Consider the following 16,834-nt stretch of genomic DNA (forward strand, 5'->3'; position numbering starts at 1 on the left):
GAATAACAGGGTATAAGGGAAAAACAATAATATAGTCTTTATCCAGATAGCAAGATTTTGTTGGATTATTACCAGTACTTGAATTTTAGAAGGGTTACTCTAAAGCCAAGATTTAGAATCTTCATCAGGCCTAAATGTGAAGTGGTCCAATCATTTTATCAGGCCTATCCATTAAGTTAATCTGCTTTCAAAGTTGGACCCAGATCCTCTAGCATTGTATTACTGTAAAGTTGTATGTGTGTGTGTGTGTGTGTGTGTGTGTGTGTGTGTGTAATTGCTGTTCATAGGCAATTTTCCATTGTATATCTTCATTAAGCTACTTTTGATAGATTTTGCATGTGGAAAGCCAAGGCTACCTAGACTTTTTTTGGTCCAAGCATGTCTTCCAGTGATAGGTCTGATAAGAGTAGGATAGGTATTAAAATCAACTCCCAGAAGAATACATGGCAGGAATACTAGGACAGTTCTGAAACCAAAAGACATGCCATAAGGCATGGCATTAGATTATTTTTAATAGCTAAACTAAAATACTCACCCTTCACTCCATAGAGGGTCTGGTGAACTTTCTATTGCTTTCTTACTTCACACCAATATTCAAGCAGCACATTAAAAATATTTCATTTTTATATTGTTGTTAAATGATATTTAGCAAAAAAAAAAGATTATTGAACATTGCACAAAAAATTATGGCAGCTCTTATAGGAACAGATGGCACTGTACACTTGGCACAGGGTTGTATTGTTGTTTTTCAGCAAATCAGGAACTGTGCAAAGTGGCATTTGCTACATTCAGTTATGTCAACACATGCCAATGCTTTGAAATCCTATTTCCTTTTTAGGAACTGGCTCACAATGAAGGTAGAAAGATGGAGCACCAATTATGGCATCTATGCAGAATGATGATGTCAGAGAGGTTAAACAACTCGTAGTTCACATCTCTTCAATATGTTTCCCCTGTCTTCAGAATACCACCATTTTTATAAGCTATCTTAGTCAATAAATAAATAAAAATAATAGAAAGCCTCACTGATATTTAAATTATATAATTAAATAATTGTTCTTTGAACATTCTCCCAAACCTAAAAAATAAAAAATAAAAAAATTATCTTATTTGTCAATGTCACCAGAGGCTCCTCTGTGTGGTATTCAGAAGATGTAAAAACAAAGTGAATCTAAAATCTCAAAACAAAGTGAAGTCATCTGTAGGGAATACATGCCTGTCCCAATAAACAAACAGATTTCTTCTCTTATGCTTCACTTAATTTCAATTTAATCCTAAAGATAGAAATTATCTAATTATTTTAAAGTCATTTTGCTGAGTGGAATAATCATGTTTTCAATAACAACAACAGTAACCAAGGATGTCAGCTACCAGAGTTCAACAATGTCTCCTCCAGGGTCAATACTTGACAACTTCATTTTATTTATCCACAAGCCAAGCTTGTTTGAGACCTGGATACAGCAGACAGAGGCAGAGAGATGGAGACAAAGATAGAAAAATCAAAGGAGCATTGATAATATGTAGGAAACGTGAGCTCGTATTGGCTATGGCTAGCAATGAATTGCCAGCATATTGGCTGAAGCTTTCTTCCTTGCCTAGTAGCTGCTCTGTCTTGTATATGCTGCTGTCAAACAGGAACAGTCCTTAATTTCAGCACACGGAAGCATCCCCCCTCCCTGTTAACTCATTACTGATAATTACCATTTTCCAGACCTGTTTTGACTGTTACAAAATGCTGCTTTTTTTAAAAAATAAGCTGATTGAAATAGGCTTATTAGCATAAGCTCCTTGCCGTTCAGCCCTTTTCCTAATTAAAAGCACTCATCTGTGGAGGCCTCGATTCTCCCTGTCCTCCAGGCTGGCTTTTGAGGGGAGGGCAATTCACCTTTTACTTTATGTTACTCTTCCTTATAGTTCTCTGCCTCACCCCTGAGATCTGATGCATGCATTCTTTAGCTGCTCTCTCAGCAACAATAACAGTGACAAAAGAAAAACTTAGAATAGCACCGTCTCTTGTTTGCCTGTCCACTTTTTTTCTGCTAATATCAGAAGCTTGTGGGGACTTTAAGCTTGCTTAAAATGTTTTAGCAAGCTCTAAAGGCCCCAGAACGCTATGGGTTGTTGGATCACTTGCTTGTGATGGCACAAGGGCTGACACATCCAAAAAAGGAAGATTTGGCTTATACAGAACGGTGCTAGATGTTTTTATTATTTATTTTAAAATGTATATGACATTTGTTTTCTGACTGAAATTCATTTTGCTGCCAGTTTAATAAACATCTCTTCCATTTCCTCCTCTAGCTGTAGATTAGCACAGGACCAAGGACAGAGCCCTAGATCTGCATTGATGTATCAGTTACTGCATTGTTCTCAGTTTTTTAAAAAAGGTTGTCTTATTCAACCTTAGCCTGAAATAACTGTGTTTAAAATGGAAGAGATAAAACACAATTTTCCATTCACGTTCTGTTTCCATTTCCTTACATCTTCTTTTCCTTTCATAATATGCTATTTTCTAATTGTGTTTTATTTAGTACCATCAGGGGGAAAAACCCAGAAAATTGGAAATAGGGCTTATTAGAAACTTAGTCCTTTTTCTGGCAAACCATTAATGGGAACTTTGGAAAGTTGACGTTTTCTGAGCTAGCAGCTTCTGTGATCATGTACCTTAAAATTCCTGCACTGATTTAAAAAAAAAAGCATGCTTCATAACTTTATGAATGATCTAGCATTGTTTTAAGTTCTATTCTGTTTGGCAGAAGATTATTCTAATAAACCATGTTTTAAACTGTGAAACTTGAACTGAATTATATGAATGTTGGCATGCTTTACAACATCATAATGAACTGTCTTTCCGGAACAATTCATTTATTTCTGAGTAAAACAAAAATATATGGCAATTATTAGGCATTAATGTATTTTCCCATTTTAGAGTGTACAAAGATGGAGGTCTTTCCCAATTAATGCTGGTTTGTTAATAGATCAGGACTATTCACTCTCATCCTGCACTAACAAGAGGTAGAGATGACAATATTAGAAATCATGGTTTCTGACACAACATATGTAAGTCAATTCTTTCCCAGCATTAAAGCTTAGCCACTATGTGCTTTATCAGCAAATAGATTAAAATAAACCATAGTTTATTATCAAAATGACAATCCTCTGTATATACTATTGTGTTGAGTCTAGTTTTAAAAAATATGAAGTATCAGCAGACCTATTGCAACAGCCTTAGCTGCCCAGAATAATTCTACAAGACTTAATTAAAATATCTCTCCTAATTCTTGGACTAGTACCCATCTTAGTCCAAGATGAATCCAATGTAACACTTATAAGCAGCCAAAACAGACACACTTTTCTACCAATGTTCCCCTGCAAAAGCTGTTCTGAAGATATTGCACTTATATTTAGATAATAGTCTCAAGATGTAAAACAAGAAGAATTGCCTTTTAATTAAAAAAAAACATTTTAAATAGATGCCAAATTAGAAGAGAATTAAATGAGCTCTACTGTTGATGTTCCATAGAAATATTTGTGATATTGTTTTCAGTCCGTGGCCATTTTCTCCATTAAAAAGGAGTCACACATATACACCTGTCTCTTTCAAGAGAAGTGACTGGGAATATTTAAAGGAAAAATAGCTGCTTTTTCAGTAACAATGTAGTCAGTGTCTGATAATTACTTCCATGATGCATGCATATTAATATACACCTGTTCTTATTTACCTGTAAAAACCACATAGATCTTGGAAAAAATATAACTGAATGAAAATAGAGTAGAACTGGAAAACTGCTAGCTCACAGAGGAATCTTTTTTTATCCAAGTCAGTACCATTTTATCCCACTTTAAATGTTCAACTTGTTTATAGTTCCTATCTAATGTATCATATTAACTGGTTAAAATTCATTTACAATTCAATCAGTTGAGGGTAACTAGAAGAGGACATTTTCCAACTATAATTCAGTCTGCCACTGTAGAGAAATAATACTCATCTTTATATATTGTGTCATTTCTTCATATTTAAATAGCAAGGACTAAGTGGGTTGATTCAAACCATTGTAGCATTAAATGAAACTGATCAGAAAGAAAGAATTTCAAAATTCACCATGTTTTCTTATTCAGGATTCATCTTGTGATCTGTTTTTCTCTTTGGAGGTCTTCTGAGCATAGGGACCCTGTGGCTTGATTTTAGAATCACTGGAACCAGCTCAAGTTCAATGCTTGTGCAGCTGCATCTGATATTCACAATAGTGGGTTATGTAGGCAAAAGCCCTTGTTTTCTAAGTAATGCCATTCATTATTCAAAGAGAAATGCTGTTTTTTGACAACTCTAACTAAAGTAAACAGAAGTTCTTGTTGTTATTGGGAACAATTTGGAACAACTGTTTTGTTGTTTTCACTAATATGTATTAAATGTCCAGTGGTTAAATAATACAGAAAGCATTTAATCCTTTGAAGTATATATACAATGTCAACATAAGTTGAAAGACTAGACTCAGATTCATTAGAGTAATTTACTTTTTTATGTATTTGTGCTTTTCTCAACTGGCATCTCTAATTCAACTATCAGGTGAGGCCCTACTTTGCCCAATGCCTTCCACCAGTAGCAACTTTTCCCCCTTCGCTAAACCAGGGGTGGGCATCACCAGGACATGACAAATCTGGTCTTCAGGCTGCAAGTTTGATACCCCTGCCCTAGGCTATATGGTTTGATTGGGTTTGGCTTAGCATGTTTTAGAAAACCTAGCATTGCATTTTGTAAACCTTATATTGTGGCTTGGCTGTTATGCCATTATTATAAGCCTATAACTTAAGAAGAAACAGACAACCAACATAGTGGTTTTTTTTTTAAAAAAAAGATTCATTTAAGAGTTAAACTTTTTTGTAATCACTGAACATTATCCACCTACTAAGAGCTGCAACTGGCAGACATAAGGGAATGTCTTTGAGCTGATTGCAAATAGCAAGAATCATTAGTTTGCTATGCCATTTTATCAGGTAGGACAAGCAAAAGAAACTGAGTCAGGATTTGGACAAAGTATATGCTGCTTCAAGTCACAGTTTTGTACACTTAGCCCTGCAGGAGCTGACACAGCTAAGGAGAATGAGCCGAAGACTGTTTTGCTTCATGCATCAGCAGCAAAACTGCCAGCTATGATCCATCGGCAGAATCTTTATTACTGAAGCCAGTGTAAGAAGCAAAAAAAGAACCAGCTGGATTTTTCTGATCCCAATAGTTGTTTGTAACGCTGGTTGGTTTGAATCACTAATTCCTTCTCCACTGTTACTGCAGTAAGTCCCACAGGTGGTTGGATGGTTTGATGCAATTGGAAACCAAACTGTGGAGGGAGATAAGCAGTCTTTTCAGCAAGATGAATACTAAGGACTAACTCTAGTGTAACAATTTTACTCCAGAGGGAAAAGTACATGGAGTAATCAGTGTAAAAAATGCTGTGTGGAGAAAGGGAGAGTAGAGTGCATGGGAAAGCTTATGTGAAAATGCTTAAAGGTTGATTAGTCATTCCATGTGAAATATCCCTGGCTCATTCTGACATGACAGGGAAGGCAGTAATCTTTAAAAAAAAAAAAAAAAACCTGGAAAGCGGCTGCCAATCAGAGTCCACAGGTGAAAAACTTCAGATACTGGCTCTTTGGTAACATTCAAGAGCTAAACTCCAAAAAGCTGACCAAAACAAAAACTTACAATTGATTTGCATTTAATTAACATTACATATAATGAATATAATTGCTCTCCATGGATGCATTGAATAATTTATTCATTTTAAGAATATTGAAAGATGTAATTTGGTAGCAAGTTCTGGGTAGTACAAAAAAGGCTTTAAGGAACTACGAAAGTTTCAGGTTATATAATAGCAATATCACTTAGACTTATATACCACTTAACAGTGCTTTACAGCCCTCTCTAAGTGGTTTACAGGGTCAACATATTGCCCCCAACAATTTGGGTCCTCATTTTACTGACCTGGGAAGGATGGAAGGCTGAGTCAACTTTCAACCTGATGAGATTCAAACTGCCAAATTGCAGGCATCCGGGCAGCAGAAATAGCCTGAAGTACTCACTCTAACTACTGCACCACCATGGGTCATACAGCTCTGAATTAATAGTAAACTAGTTGAACCAATAGTCAGACTCACTTTTTCCCCTGTTGCTGACAATGGGTCATGGTTCTTAATTTTACCATGGAACATTCTGACAAAATCCCTAAGAAGTCTTCCCATTTGGAAACACTGCCTAAATTTATTTCTTAGTGCTGCTGATAGTGTTGCATTGAAATCTCTCTCAGAATGATTCGGCGTAGCCTCATCACATTACAGAGTCCTTTCCCCCTTTCCTACACAGATACTGGGTGAACATCATTCCCTTTTTATCCTCTTTTCCAGACATTTCTCTTTGATCAACTCTGCTGTGCAAAGTCAGATTGTAGAATGAGCTATGTGCCTCAGGCAAAACCTGCTCCTTCTTTTCCTGACTTTATTGTAAATCAGGAGTACTATATATTTCAGTAGTGTTGCACCAACATAAAAATGCAGGTGACGCCAGGCTCAAAATGTGTGTTCAAATACAATATTGATAGATAGGCAGTCAAGAACAATATGTTCAGCTCTTGTCTTTTTTTCCCCTTCCACTGCTTTCTTGTGTAGTTTTACTTTTTCCTCTCTTTTTACACCCCACCACCTTTTTGAAAAAGAAAAACCTCTCCGGCAAGCCTTGCATATCTATGGCCAAGATGCTTTCAAGATTTAATGTTAACTCATTAAAGTTATGTTGAACAATCACTATGGCTCAATGTTTACAACTGAATTTTTTTCCAACCCCAAGCATCTATTTTCTGTCTCTTAATGGCCCTTTCATTTGTGGCAATTGGAATTGTGTGATCTCTAGCACCACTATTCTTTCTTTGAATCTGTGCACTTTAATAAGAATGATTTATTTCATCACTAATACATGAAACTTATTGGAAAACAATAAAAATGGAAAGCTGCACAAAACATTAAGAAAGAACATTGATGTGTTTGTGTGTAGACAGTAAAAGGAACTTAACAGGTACTGGCACATGAAAGGAAACATATTGTGCCTGAAAAAAATCTCATTTTAAATCTTCAAAAATAAAAGAAATTTACTTCTTTCACAGTGTTTTATTAACTCCCAGACCCTGGCTGGATTCCTTCCACAGCGCCTGCTGGAATTATTTCATTTAAATGACTGTTGCTATAATTAATGATAATGGTATCACATCTTAACTGCAGTGAATGCTTGATAGGTTCACTTCAGATTTCTCCTGCTTCTACTGGAAGTCTTTATTTCTTAAAAATCAATCCTAACCATCTTCTTACTTATATGAAACTTATTTCTGGTATTGCCTAGTAGTAAGTTTTATTTGCAGCCAAATAGCATTGACATTTATTTCACTCTTGATGAATAGGATTTACCTCAGATTTACTACAAACTTTCGGTCTTGTTTTTCAAAACACAAGTAAAAATTTAAACAAGAGTCAGCATTTGGATCAATCCAGTATTATTGGAAAATCTGAGCTGTAAGTAGAGGGCATAAACAAATACCTTTATCAATATTGTATTCCAGAAGCATGCAGCTTGATAGCTAGTTGTACTGCCAGTCGGCAGTATTCAAATAATGCACCCATTGAAAGCAGAACTCTGAGGCAGATACAGTCCTCAAAGAATGTTTATCAGATACATCATATTGGCACAGCTGGTGAAAACCAGCTCTAAACATTCCTGTGGTTTTCACTTAATTAAAAGAGTAAAACTCCCCTCCATATCATCAGTCACATTGTCCAATGAATATAACTGGCCAACTTTTCTCCTCCTTCACCAGCCACCTGTTACAATGACTTGGGTTCCCATAGGAAAACTTTTTATTTTGACTGTTAGCTGGCCTAGCTACTGTATTTTTCGTAGTATAAGGGTCACCGGAGTATAAGACTCACCAAGGTTTTGAAGAGGCAAATTAAAAAAAAAGTTTTTGCAGTCTGCAAAATTCATTTTTCGTGAAAACAGGCTCCTTTTTTTTTAAAAAAAAAGGGTATGAATAAGGAAACTTGTAGAGTGTTCTTAATGGAGTGGTGGGCCAAAAACAAGCAAAAAATTGCCCATTTCTTTTGTGAAAAACGGGCCCTTTCTTGTCAAAAAAAAAAAAGGCCATTGAAAGCCTTTAAGAAGCTTAGAGTGTGCTCCTGGGAGTTGGGGGAGCAAAATTGAGCAAAATATGGGCTGTTTTTTGCTTATTTCTGCCCTCCCCAGCCCCCCAGGAGCTCTCTGAAAGTCTCCTATAAGCTATGCACGGCCATTTTGATGAAGGGGACGGGGTTTTGGGAGGCAAAAAATGCTGTATTCAGTGTATAAGACACACCCAGATTTTCAGTCTCTTTTTTGAGGAAAAATGGTGCATCTTATACTCCGAAAAATATGGTACTTCCCTTAGGCTTCATGGCAACTATGAGGCAACACAAGATGGCTTCAGCCCGATTTGCTTCAGAGTTGACAGGAAATAAATTCTTCAGGGTCTGTCAGTAGAACAATGGAGACACGTTGCATAGCACTGTAATTTCTTGTGTATTCATTAAATAGATAGGATAGTGTAAAGTTTTTTTTTTTATTTTTTTATTTTGCATGTTCAGGTCTGTTTTTTATTTCAGGCAACTGCTTAGACTAGTGCCAGCAAGTCCCTCCTTAGCAAGGTTTTTCAGAAGTGATTTGGTATTGTCCCCTTCTTCCTAGGGCTGAAAAAGTTACCCAGTTAGCTTTGTGCCTAAACCAGGACTAGAACTAACTTCTGGTTTCCAGCTGGATTTTTCAACCATTAGTTGCAAAAATCTTGATGTTTTAATGGTGCTGATTAAATTCTAACTTGTATTTACCATTTGCTGTTCTGAAATTGGTTGCCTATTTTTACTGCTATGCATTTTTCCCCAGCATCAAACCTTTTTACATAACTCAGTTTCAAGTACAGAATGGTTTGAATAAGTATGGATATTTAAGTGGTAATAAGTGTCATCTGAAACACTTGTTAAAGCCAAGAAGTGGCTCCTTCTGATCTTCTGTAATGTATAAATGCTTTAAAAATCCTGCTTTATTTTAAGCCATATTCTACTTCCCCCACAGCTTCAGGAGAAGAAAAATGCCCAAATATCAGATCCAGTTAATAATAAAATGTCTCATGTCAAAGCCAATTAGTTTTCATCATTAAAGAAAGGAAAACAAGATGAAATGGCATTCCAGAAACATTTTATTTTTTGCTCAGCCTAATCAGAAAATAGCAAATTTTAATTCCTGCCCCACTACTTCTCCCTTTCTCTGCCCCCTCAAAAAAATTTAGACTCCAAAACCCACTCCAAAAGAAGCAAAAGAAGTATCTCTCCAAACCATATTATTTTGTTTCATTACATAGCATCTGATTTCTCTCCCCTAATCCACCTCATTTTTTGGCCTCCTTTCCATTCTGTGCAACTAAAGGCAATTCATCTTATTTTAATTAATTTTTACTTGCAGTGTTCTCACCCTATGTATAAAGGGAAAAAAAATATAAACTCTTAGATTTTTTTTTAATTATAAAACTAACAGCATTAATTACCAGTACAGTAAAGGCAACAATGCATGAAAGCCAAGTGGTGTTTATAGGCATTGAGGCAGAAAGTAACTATGACAGGCTGCAAAACTTTTCATTTTTACAGTAAAGGACTGTATATTGCACCAAGAAAGAGAAGGATTCAAAGATTAAGAACAATGGAAGATTGCACAAGTCCAGAGACATCTGAAAGCAAAGTTACACCTAACAGGGACGTGCAGTCACTAGAGGCAGGGGAGGCATGGTCTCACCAGTCATGAGGAAAAGGAAAGAATTTTAAATAATTTTTTAAAAATAATTAAAGCCAAGGTAGTTGCTGCCAGATTCCAAGTCACAGTGACTTGGAGTCTGCTTAGTGTTAACTATAGGAGGAGGCGAGAGAACTATGGGCCTCCTGTGCATAAGGAATTTTTCACCTTTTAACAGTTAAGCAAGGGTTAAAAAGCGAAAAATTTCATTTGCAAAGGAGGCACGTGATTCTCTCGCCTCCTGATCTGGGAGCAGCAAATCATGCCTTCCTTGCAGTTGAGCGACTGCGCAATCTAGCAGCAGGAGCCTTGCTTGTAAAACATGCCTGTGTTGGAAAAGTTCATGCTCTGAGCAAGTTCAACTCTCCACTTTGCATCGCGGGAGCCACCAAGAGCAGAACCATCAGAAGACTTAGAGGTCTCTTATTTCAAAAACTCTCCCTTAAGAATGATTAAGTCTGCATTAAGACATTATTGTTATTATCATCCCTGACATGGGAAATTAAAGCAATCTGCATATGGAAGCCACTTGGGAATTTATGGCCAACATACATGATAGGCGAATATGGGGCTACTGAGAAGTAAAGCCCACAGACTTAACTGCTGGGCTGGCTGCAGGCCGGGGCAGCAGGCGGGCGGTGGCTTTGGCGGCAGCGGGGCACTTTGCATCAGGACCTGATCGGGAGCCGCCAAGCGCCTTTGCTGCAGACCTGGGTATGGTGCTGGGCTGCTGCCCAGCACCATACCCGGCTCTGCAGGAAAGGCGCTTGGTGGCTCCCGCGATGCAAAGTACCCCACCACCGCCGAGGCTGACATTCATGCTGCCGCCGATGCCACCGCCTGCCTGCGGCATCGGCGTTGTCGTGAATGTCGGCCTCGGCGACGGCGGGACACTTTGCATCGCAGGAACTTCATCGGCCGCTGCCGCCGCTTCCTCCACTGCCACCACTTTTCCCTCTGCCCTGGCCACGGCTTATGCTGCGTTCGGAGTGCTGCCCTTTCGATAATCCCCGCCAAAGCCACAGCACTGTGTCCGCTATAGAGCAGGATGCGTCCCGCCTGTATGGCAGACACAGCGCTGGGGCTTTAAAGCCCTGCCGCTGTGTCCGCCATAGAGCGGGATGCATCCTGCTTGTATGGCAGACACAGCGGTGGGGCTTCAGTGGGGCTTTTGGAAAGCCACGCCAGGGTGATAGACATATGGTGGCTTTTGCCCACTTGCCTCACCAGCCATAAAGCTCACCGCACATCACTGACACCTAAATAGAGTTAACAGACATGTGGGAAAAAGAGGACATATCCCATTTTTGCCATCATGTTCTCTGTCTGACAGGCTTGCTTTTAAAATCAGATATTTGCCAGCCATTTTAGTACCTTGAGAAGTTTTTTGGACTGTTTTCACATTTAACTTTTCATTAAAACTTTTGTGCATGGTGACTTTGTAAATTGCTTCCTTATTTCTCTCTCTTCTGCATCAACAGACTTGTTAGCCTAGATCAGGGGTGTCAAATTCATGTCGTCATGGTGTTGTCACATGATGCATCATGAGTTTTTTCCCCCCTTTGCTAAACCAGGAGTGCGCGTGGCCATCACATGACCCATATTGCCTACGGGCCACGAGTTTGACAGCCCTGGCCTAGATTTATTATTATTGTATTTATTTCCTTTTTCCAGCAGTTGACTTCAGGTCAGCCACTTCAAATCTATGATCACTGTACTTAATAGATTCCTTGATTCATGAGATGTTTCTATGATACAATTTTAAAAAATGCATTTATTGATTCTATATTGTAGCTAGCATACATTCTTGACAGAAAAGTTTTGTTGGAAAAAAATACTGTGATTGAAAAACAGGCTTTCTGATATTGGAAAAAAGTAAGTGCATATATATGTAGGCCTAAGCATTATTTTATTTCTGCTTTTCACTATAATTTTAGTCACAGATGCCAAGAGAGTTAAATAGTTAGTGTTTCCTCTCTCTCCCCAGCAAGTTAGTCCTCCTTCCAATGGTCTGCTTCTTTAAAAAATCAGGTCAGGTATACGTGTGTGTGTTTGTGTGTGTGTGTGTGTGTGTGTGTGTGTGTGTCCAGTCTCTTCTTGAAAATCTCCAGTGATGGAGCATCCACAAGTTCTTGGAGGTAAGTTTTTCCACTGATTAAGGGTTCTCATAATCAGGAAATTTCTCCTTAGTTTTATATTGGACCTCTAATGATCTTCCATACATTACTTCTGCCCTCAGGTGCTTTGAAGGATAGGTCAACCCCTTCTTCTCTGTGACATCCCCCTGAATACTGGAAGACCGCTATCTTATCACCCCTAGCCCTTTAGATATTCATAGTTCCCTCAATTGTCCATTGTTCGATTTTGCTACAGACCCTTTATCATCTTACTCTGCTCTGTACTTTTTCTAGAGTATAAACATCTTTTTTGTATTGTGGTGACCAGAATTGGATATAGTGTTCCAAGTGCGGTCTCACCTGTACAGTATAAAGTGGTACTATCATTTCACATGATCTTAAAACTACTATATTGTTTTGTTGATGCAACCCTAGAATTGAATTAGCATTTTTGCAGCAGAAGTGTTTGTCTGTATGTTATCTATCTATCTATCTATCTATCTATCTATCTATCTATCTATCTATCTATCTATCTATCTATTTATCTATCTATACACATACATACACACACACACACACACACACAAACACACGTATACCTGACCTGAACCGGCATGGAAGGTTGGATGGGAGTAAAAGCAATTCTGGGGAGTATGAAGCTCTATTTTGGCCTGCAATGTGCCAGGCGAAGCCTCTGGAGGCCTGGACAGAGCATCAGTGGGGTGGCTGCACCCGTCAGAAGCTCCATTTTGGCTGACAACATTCAAGACGCATGTTGCAGAACCTCTGCGGTTGATCGTAAGAGTGAACAACTGCTGGGGTGCTGCAAGATTCATAGTTTCAGGACTTGTTCACAAATGTTAGGGAGTACCTATCACGCAACTATCACGGTACTTATCACACAACTTCGGACGTTCGCTAAGGGAACACTCATAACCCGGGAATTACCTTTATTATTTGCAATATTTTATTTTTAATCATGATTTTAATTAATCAGTGAATTGCCTATTCAGAATAAGAACATTAAAATATTAGTGAGTGTTGGTTGTGTTGCATATAGTTCTGAAACATTTTTCTTAACTGGTTCATTTTTAAATGAAAATTGCTATTTAGTCAGCTATAGACCTGATTTAAGGGGTACACGCAATCAAGAAGTCACAGTTACTTTTTATCTCCCTCTCCTCCTCCTTTCTGAATTACTGAGTGCAATTTAGAATGTTTGCTTCTTCTTTTTAGTTATCTATGATTTCTCATATCATTTGGTCTGGCAGTCAACATTCATAGTAATTAGTTTCAGATGCAATGATTTCAGAAAATGGCTTGTTTATATAGGAACAGTTAATGTATAAATGCCTAATAGCTACCATAGTCTTATTTATATATTGTGTTAAACCATAGTTTAGACTCTATCTCCGAAATGTGTTAACATGTACTGAATTCTAAAATCCTAAAGCTATAGGTTTTCATACTAAAAATATTAACAAAAACAAATAAATCTATGCCACTGAACCATGAAAATGTGCTGTTTTCATGACAAGGGAATGTATAGCTTCACATTTATCTTTTTTAAAAATGTCTTGTTGCAGATATATAATAAAGAAAGTAGAAATGATTTGCACATTTTGCTTTGTTTTTTCCATTAAATTTTATGCATCCTTGTGCATTTTTGCTGAAAGCACACAATGGCATTTCTTCTTAGATGAAAAACATGGTAAATTTACAAAAATATGAAAGGTTTTGAAACAACTGAATAAAAAAAGACTCAAATTAATTACATCTCCCCATTCTTTGTGAATATGTGTGTGTATACACACACAGATACAGCAACATACAAACATACACACACACACACACATATATTCCTTTGTGTGTGTGTGTGTGTGTGTGTGTGTGTGTGTGTGTGTGTGTGTGTGTGTGTGTAACCATGCACACATATACATACATTTTATCTTTATGCATGTAATTTGTATCAAGGGTAGCATGAAATCTTTGATGGTGGATAACATTTTTAGAATCAAAGTTCTTTTGAATGAATAAAATATGGCCATCAGTAGTTGTCTTGCATTCATCAGTCTTCTAGGGGAGAGAAAGGATATGAAAATTATGTTAATTAAATACACCTAAAAGATGGAAATTAGCAGTGACCCTTTGGCTCAGTGCATATTTCTAATGGGCCCAGAGTACTCAACTGCTTACCCCAGGTACTCATTTATATCTCTGTCACTTTTTACATTTTGTTCCACATCTTTCTCTCCCTCTCCCACTCTCCCCCCCTCTCTCCCCCCTCCCCCTCCCTCCCTCTCCCTCTCTTTCTCTCTCTTTCCAGGGAAGTACATATGCAAATGAAAAGGGGAGAATATGGAACAAAATTTAATTAAAATGTGTCTGTTTCTTTCCCTTTGAGTGCTTTAGGGTGGAATAGCAAATTGTTAATAAAAAAAAAACACAGAGCACTCAGAATAAGGTTAAAGAGCTGAAAACTGATTACACCTCACTGAAAATGAAAGCAGGAGGGAGGCTGGGTGAGAGATGGCAAAATGAGGTGGGCAAGGATTCCAGAAGGCTCAAACTGGGGATAAGGTGTTTTTCACTGCAAATTATTACAGCTCCATACATGATGAGAAGCCATGTAAAGCATAATCAGCAGCTTTTCCTCAGGAAAGGGAGGGGAGAGGATTCAAGGAAGGAGGCTATCATTTCAGGTGCAGTTCATGAGGAAGATAAGGCTAAATTAAAGCTTTGCAACTGGGCTGTCCTATACTCTCCTTCCTTTTGCCAATCCTTTTAGTTCCCCTCTGTAAGAAATCTGTGATTACCAGCAAAAGGCAGTCTATTAGACTGCTGCAAGATTATGTGCTAGGGAACAAATAGGATGATATACGAAAGGAGGTTCTCCCATTATAAGCAAAGTGTACAGATGCCGATGGCAGCAGATTTTCGAAAGAGTCATTTTTAATGCTATGCTTATTCTGAATGCAACACCGCAGAAATAAATCTTTGCATCAGCAACTATTGTGTCATTAAGTGATATTGTTGCATAATGATATTCTGTTCACCTCTTCTAGGTGAACAGTTTCTGTTCAACCTCTACGCAGGTATGCGAATAAAAGACATGGAAGACCTTCTCTTCGATTGGCTTATCAATAAGCTTAATTTAACTCCACTCTAATGAACCAAGGTCGTTTGTCTTCCAATCAAATATAATTCCAGTTATATTCCAAATTGAAAATGAGAACATCCCATCCATTACAATCTTCCCTCCTCCTAATTTTTACCTAATAGCTCTTTCGGTCTTCCCATTAATAGCTTTTAGTCTCCAAATGTTTTTTATTCCTCCCTTAAAGATTTAGCCAAGTAAGTAAGCCGAGTAAGAAGAAGTGATGCAGGAAGACCTGTTTCTTGACCCCTTCCTTCTCTGTTGCCTTGGTGTGAAGCATGTTTCATTTCAGATTAAAAACCTGGTGGTCATAGGAGATACAATCCATTTCAGCTCTCAGAGATACTGCTACCCAAGCAGAACCTGATTTAGATTTGGCATAGACTGCACAAAATGGTACTGTAATGCAGTATAAACACTGGAAATGGTGATAAGCTGATATGTCAGATCACTGAACTGAATAAGATTTTAGTCATATTTTTATAAGTTTTCTTAATGTTATATTTGATAAAGATTAATTTGAAAAGTGTTGGCTTGTTTCCCAGTATACTCAGTCATCTTACTATCATCATCAGAGAGTGGCTCTGAATGTAATATTCCTTGGCTTAAGCTGTCAGTAGCTCAGTGGTGAGTTGGAGCTGAAAATTAATTGTACCCTCATTTGGAGTGTTGTGACATTGCTTACTGGTTTTTAGGTTTTAATTCTGCATCAGTTCAAAATTAGGAATTGTACTGAGTATGCTTTGAAAGAAAGGAAGAAAAGCAGACTCAAAATGATATTATAAACACACTGTGGATATACATAAGAATGTTGATGACACTCAGTGATATATCATCTCAGACACAGATGAAGATGGCATGGCCATCTTGAAGTTATTTTGGATCTGTTAGAATTTGAATCAGGAAAAATAAACCCAGATTAAGCCCTGATTAGCCAGAATTCTATGTCTGCATGCATCAGAACTCTCTGTTAATATCACCTCTAAATGTAGCTCTTGACCCAGCTGCTTTGAGTCTGGTCTTCCTGGAGTCATCTTTTCTGCTTCATCAGCAGATGGAGGTTGTATTTGAGCTATGCTCAACTTTGGCTGGAATACCTGTGAAGGCTGAATATGAACAGTGATGCTTTTGTTAACAATACCTGTACTCTATACATTGTGACATTACTATTGCAATGTGTTCTATATTGGGCTGACTCAAAGATGAATTGAAATGTTCAGCTGGTACAAAACACAGGGAGATATGTCATTGTAAATAATACTCATCTTGTTTGGCTTCCAACAGACTTCTTGTCCCAATTCAAAGTGCCAATTATGTGAACAGGTACCAAATCCTATATGGGGTAGCACCAGTTTCTTCCAAGACTACTTTGCCAAGTATAAGTATATATTTCTAGTCTAACATTAAGGAAGTTCTGGTGAGAGTTCCACTTTATTTGAAGTCAAAGGTCTGGATTAGGAGACAGGCTTTCTCAGTATTAGCTCACTTACTGTAGAATATGTTTAGGACTGAGTTACGTTTGGTTTCTACATTTGTTTCATTCAGGAAAACCATTAGAACCTTACATTTCAACAGGTACCAGGTGGATTGGAAGCATCTGTTATTTATTATGTGTAGATATAGTTTTTAACAATGGTTTTAAATTCTATTTTTCATTTCTTTCTGTGTGTCACCCAAAGTATCCCAAATTGGGGTAATCTCTCTATA

General features: G+C 37.7%; 1 protein-coding gene across 1 annotated transcript in view; it reads left to right on the top strand.

Annotated features, from left to right (window-relative positions):
* LSAMP (limbic system associated membrane protein) overlaps nucleotides 1–16,834 on the top strand; it is a 491,916-nt gene that overhangs the window by 174,320 nt on the left and 300,762 nt on the right. The window lies entirely within an intron of this gene.

This window comes from Thamnophis elegans, chromosome 6 (assembly GCF_009769535.1).
Source record: "Thamnophis elegans isolate rThaEle1 chromosome 6, rThaEle1.pri, whole genome shotgun sequence".
Taxonomy (NCBI): Eukaryota; Metazoa; Chordata; class Lepidosauria; order Squamata; family Colubridae; genus Thamnophis; species Thamnophis elegans.